This window comes from Bactrocera latifrons, unplaced genomic scaffold, assembly GCF_001853355.1.
Source record: "Bactrocera latifrons isolate USDA-ARS-PBARC rearing strain unplaced genomic scaffold, ASM185335v1 scaffold_274, whole genome shotgun sequence".
Lineage (NCBI taxonomy): Eukaryota > Metazoa > Arthropoda > Insecta > Diptera > Tephritidae > Bactrocera > Bactrocera latifrons.
The window spans coordinates 333,464-339,090 of record NW_017536341.1 but is presented as its reverse complement, the minus strand read 5'-3'; the positions used below and the strand labels follow the sequence as shown (position 1 = coordinate 339,090).

Here is a 5,627-nt window from a genome sequence, read left to right as displayed (position 1 = left end):
TATATAAATTAAGGCAGAATTTTATGATTGATAAAAGAAAAAGTGTCAGTGGCAGCGTATTATTTTTTCAAACGTTATGTCACGAAATGGCAACTGTAAATTGTGTAAATTATTTTTTGAACGTCCTATGTTATACAATTTGTCGGTAGTAAACGCGTGGTAATCACCTAAATAAACACTTGTTGACCGACGATAGTCTTAAATACATATTTCGCAGCGACAACGAATAATAGCACTAATGAAATCCCGAGCAGCTACGCTGTCCCGCATTCATATACCGACGGTATTTCCAAATTCTATTACTTTTGTTGTTATTTGGTTTCCATTGTATTAGTGTGTTATAATACCACTTATTGGTTAATCAAAGAGCGCACGTGTGAGATTGTATATGTGTTTTAATTTGCCAATTGCCTGTTGTAATTTATGAGTACATACAAATATACATAAGTGCGGGCGTACATGCATATGTATGTAAATAATTCTCCAAGTGCGTACAGTATGAGTGAGTGAGCATACCGCCCGATTTGGAATGTTTTTCCAACCGTCATTAACTAATTTATGACTACAACAATTTACCGCCGGCAAAAGAAAAAAAACATATTTAAAATCTTTTCACTAATATTATACATTTTAACCAACAAACTTACAACGTGCAAAATTATAATAAAATTGAAAACTTAAGTGTATACCACGTGCACATGTACAGAGAAGATTGTTTTCTGACTACGACAATATTATAGTAGACCCAAACTACTGGTGTGGATGCCGTATCCGGTAAAATAGATTCCAAGGGTAGCGGCCACATGTATAAGTATACTATACATACATACATATATATATATATATGTACATATATTCATGTGATTCCGGACAAAGTAATGTTATTTTCATTCCATCCCAAAATTACTTTTTAAAATAGTTTTCCATATTCTACGTTAGATTTCTGCGCTAGCTCTTGAGCAACAATAAATAATACCAATTTGCAAACCTAAGTACTTAAAACCTGTAACATATATGTATCTTTTCTTTGCGGATTAAGTATTGTATCGTATTGTATTGAGAATATATAAATATATCCAACGAGTTTTTGGAAATTCTTTAATTCTTGAATTCATTAACTCTTTACGGTATAAATTGGTAGAAAACTGAATAAATCTTTCTTTGATTTTCAAGAACCGTGAACTGCTTTAAATTTGTATGTGTTAGATTAAAAACACTAACCCAACTATTTTTATATTGGAAGATGGGAAAGTAGGCATTGTCATATCAAATATCTTTAAAATAAAGCCTCCGTATAACAAACCGCCAAAAATATATTCCTTTAAAAAATTGCCTTCCAACTCAACAAATAAATCCGATGTAAAAAGCAATTGTTCGGCAGCTTTATGCAGAGATGAAATGAAAAATGTGATCATTTTGGCCAAACATAAATATCCACTTATGCACACATCTATTATAGTACGTATGAGAAAAATGAATACAGTGTGCACAAATTGAAAATAAAAAGTAATGTATTTGCTACTATTACCAGCTTTGACTAATATGTTCAATATTCTAAAATGAGCAATATGCAAAATCGTTTTATTTCTTTTTGTTAAACTGCTCTTCTAATATGGGCTCTAATTGGTTCATGCAATAAGCATAGCCGAAAGAAATATTTCTTTATAAAAATTATATCGCGTTTTAGTTATGGCAAATTACGATGAAAAACTTTGTAGCAACGACTAAAAGATAAAGTAAAAAGAATTCGTTCAATAGCATTCGTGTATTAAAAGCATCCAATGAGCAGAATTTATATACTATAAATAAAAACATATGCAGCAAAAATTTATATTTAACTGTATGGATATGGCCCATAATTAATTCCAACAACAAATTCTTATTGTTCTTTTTAGTAAAAAAAGCTGAAAACCGTGTTATCCAAGAATTGATGAACAATGATGTATGTATTTGGGCATCATTAAGCCAACTTATGAACACAATCCATCATTCTATTGTGCCTTCTAGGCACTCATTAGACCTTCAGTAATTTTAAAACGTTAAGTGTGTACCTTTTTTAGACAACAAATGTGCAATGTATGCAATATATGCGTTGTAAACTGTTAATAAAAATTTAAATGAAAATCAAAATTTCACTTTTTCCACAGACCAATAAGATAGTTTTTAATTTTAAAATGCGGCTGCAATAGAACTAAAACAACATTTTTATACCTCATTTGTATTTGTAGATATCAATCGAAGTTGGAATCTTGTAAATACAACTATGACTGTCCAAAACATTTATATGCCTATATTTGTACGCAATTTTAAAAAATTCCAAGAAAAACAAACAAAACTTTAAATTAAAGATAATCGAAATATGTTATAAATTCAAAAAGTAAAAAAAAATACTGTAAATACATACGTCGCTGAAGTGTCAATGAAAGTGCAATAAAATACAAAACATAATTTCGTTAAACAAATAAATCATCCAGTTATATAAATGCATAACGATAACTACATTGTGAGCCTTTAAGAATACTAACTAACAACCGTTGCCACTTTTAAGTTTTTTATTTATTGAAATATTTTAACTTCACTTTTTACTACATATTTGTTTAAGTTCAGTATTTTATTTCTTTCTTTAACTTTAAGTACGCAATAATTTCACAATTAAATTGAAACTTAATCTGTCTTAATTGTTACACAAATCGGTTTGTGTATCCAACGACTTCACCGCAACATAATTATGTACTTCTAAATGTGAGTTCATACAGACATCCTTTTAAAACTCATACAAACGTAAGTATTTAACATAGTTATGTGTATAAAGCGTATTTTTGCTCAAAAGCTCACTAGGTACAAAGTGTTTTTTGCAGCTTTGTTGTCATACTCACAAATGTATAACATAGATACACTGTGCCTTACGTCGCTGTATTCATATTGTTTTAAATAGGAAGTTTGCCGATATCTTCAAAACGAATCCAAAGAATTTGTGCTGCTTATTGCTCATACTCATCTTGTACCGTTCTAAACATACTAGGTTTGTTCACATATGTATGTATGCATGTGCTTTTGTATTCATAGTTTATATGATCAACACAAGTTTTCGTGTGTAAACGAAGTCATGCATGCAAGCATGTATGTTATATACGTATGTATATTTACCGATTCTTACTACATACTATTGATCGGTACACAAAATATGGTACCGCAACCAAAATTGTAGTTATGTATTTATGTAAACGCAATACGTCACTATAGTTTAATTGGGGGTTGTCGTTTTTTGCAACCATTTTTATACCCCGAACTTAACATACCTAATATTAAGTTTGCTAGTTGTAGAAACAGACGGAAACGTCAAAGACCTTATAAAATATTTGTATATGTATGTAACAAGTAATGAAGGGTGCAACCGAATATTTTATACTCTTGCAACTTGCAAGAATCAACCATAAGATCGAAATCTTAGCAATTTTATATATACAAATACTATATATAATATAAAATATACAATGACGGACAAATGAGGTTTGTTAGAAAAACGAAAATCATTATACATATCTATGTAGTATATGGGAGTTGGGAAAGTAGTGATACAATTACTTATATATGTGATACAGAGTAAAGTCAGCCGAATGTTCGAAAATCCTGATAATAGCTTGGGGGCTTGGTGAAGTTTTCGCCCAATTTTATTTATTTTCAGCACTAGGACACATAGCAAAACTTAGTCTTTCATTTTCATTGAGATAACTCACATATTGACTGATATATGCGGTGTAAAGTCACCTGGAAGTTCATTAGGTATATAAAGGCTCAGAAAAATATTGACCTGATTCAACCCATTTTTGACACATAGAATTACTTTTATGAGGAAAGGATTCGAGGCCACTACCATCCTCCAATTTTCATAAACCCCCATAAAGCTTTCTCATACCATATATATATCTCGCTGGTAAAATTTATTGTCTCTGGAGTATTTAGTTATTTATTTATCGCGCTTTTCTTAGTTTTTAACAGTACCGTTATATGGATGTGGATATGATGTGATCGGAGTTATCCTCCTACACTGTCGGTAGATGCTTTTATAAGATTTCTACTAACCTAATTTGGTTTCTGTTACTTAAGGGGCTCTCCCAGTGTAACTTATGAAAAATTGGGCACCACAAAAAAAAAAAAATAACAAAAGCACATAGGTGCCCCTTCCAACTGCGATGCTCTGCACCATTATTTATCTTTAAATATTAATTTAGTGCTTAGTTTTGGCTCTTTATATGTTTTCGGTTATTTGCGATTTGTGGGCGTATCAGTAGCCCGATTACGCCCATCTACGAACCCGAAATAGTTTTTTGTACTAAGGAACCTACGTATATACCAAGTTTCATCAAGATATCTCAATTTTTACTAGCTACAGCTTGCACAGATGGATACACAGACAGTAAGTCTGTCTGTCTGTAGGTAAGAGGATTTCTACTGTTCTCCTCTTCCTGACCATTTACTTACCTATATATATATAACCCTACAACCGTTAGGTGAACAAAACTCTGTAGCAACTGGTTGCAAGGATATAAAAATCATTACCATGATTGGAATGGAATATTGTCCAAAGCAATGCTATAATATTCGAAAAAAAACTTCTAGATTGTATTATTATAGCATATACATATGTATATATGTTAGCTGCCATACGAACTGAATAGTCAAAATTTAATTTTTGTTTTGAAAACTTTTTTATTTGTGATCGGTGTAATCAAAGTTGACTTTTTTTGATGAGATGAATGTAATTTAAAGAAATGTTTTTTTTTTAATAAAATGTTTTAAAGAGTGAAGTATAGATTTAGTATAACAGACAAAAACACCAAATTCTAACTTAAAATAAGTATTTTCTTATCCCTCTGCTGGTTTACAAGGACAACGCTCAAACTTACAACACTTAACTACTAAAAGGCAAAGTACAAATATAAAACAGCCTACACCTATAAACTTTAGCCATTACTATCAAATGTTCTCACTTCTTTTATTCATGTAAAACTTGCGAGTTAATGTGTTTTGCGGGAGTAGACGAGCAAACTTCATTAGGGTTTTGCAGTATCGTAGGACTTGTAGAACGCACCACTTGCTGCACTAATACCTGAGTTTCAGGTATAACCACCCAAAATTGTTTTTGATATATTTAACAGAGGTTTTCTGATCTTTTGCAATTAATGTATTTATTTCCAAAGCTAATAATCCTTTCTTTGGAAAACAAAAATTAATTCATATACAATATCTTCTGCACTAAAAACAGATACTGACGATTTTTTTTTATAAAACTATTCCTTTAAAAGTAATAAACAATTAAACTTATGCATCGAATGTATGAGTATTCAAACAAGTAATAAAAAATCCTGTGTTGGCCAAACCATTGTATAACCCTACAAGTAACAAAAGAATCAGCTGTTTTCCAWGAATTTTTCACAGCTGAGATCACCTGATCGAAATCTGCCTTTTTTAGGCACAGAGRTGTAATTAAAAGAAATGTAGTAGATCAAATTTTTTGTGAAAAAGTATTTGTTACGGAAAACATTAATGAAAACTTTCAAGAATATTTTTGAAATAAAAGTTTATTGGATATTTATTGCTCTTCCTCACCACCTCTGAGGTTGCAA

At 30.8% G+C, this 5,627-nt stretch overlaps 1 protein-coding gene across 7 annotated transcripts in view; it reads left to right on the top strand.

The window, feature by feature from the left end:
• Positions 1 to 11: 11 nt before the first annotated feature.
• Positions 12 to 5,627, top strand: part of LOC108969987 (putative GPI-anchored protein pfl2) — a 198,825-nt gene continuing 193,209 nt past the window's right edge. For 3 of the 7 annotated variants that reach the window (XM_018935058.1, XM_018935057.1, XM_018935051.1), the window contains exons 1-3: positions 12 to 283; positions 2,229 to 2,503; positions 2,635 to 2,781. The gene's annotated coding sequence lies outside the window, so the exon portion shown is untranslated. Of the gene's footprint in view, positions 284 to 774; positions 793 to 1,895; positions 1,943 to 2,228; positions 2,504 to 2,634; positions 2,782 to 5,627 lie in introns of those variants that run through there. The other 4 variants (XM_018935052.1, XM_018935053.1, XM_018935054.1 and 1 more) reach the window with 4 other exon arrangements.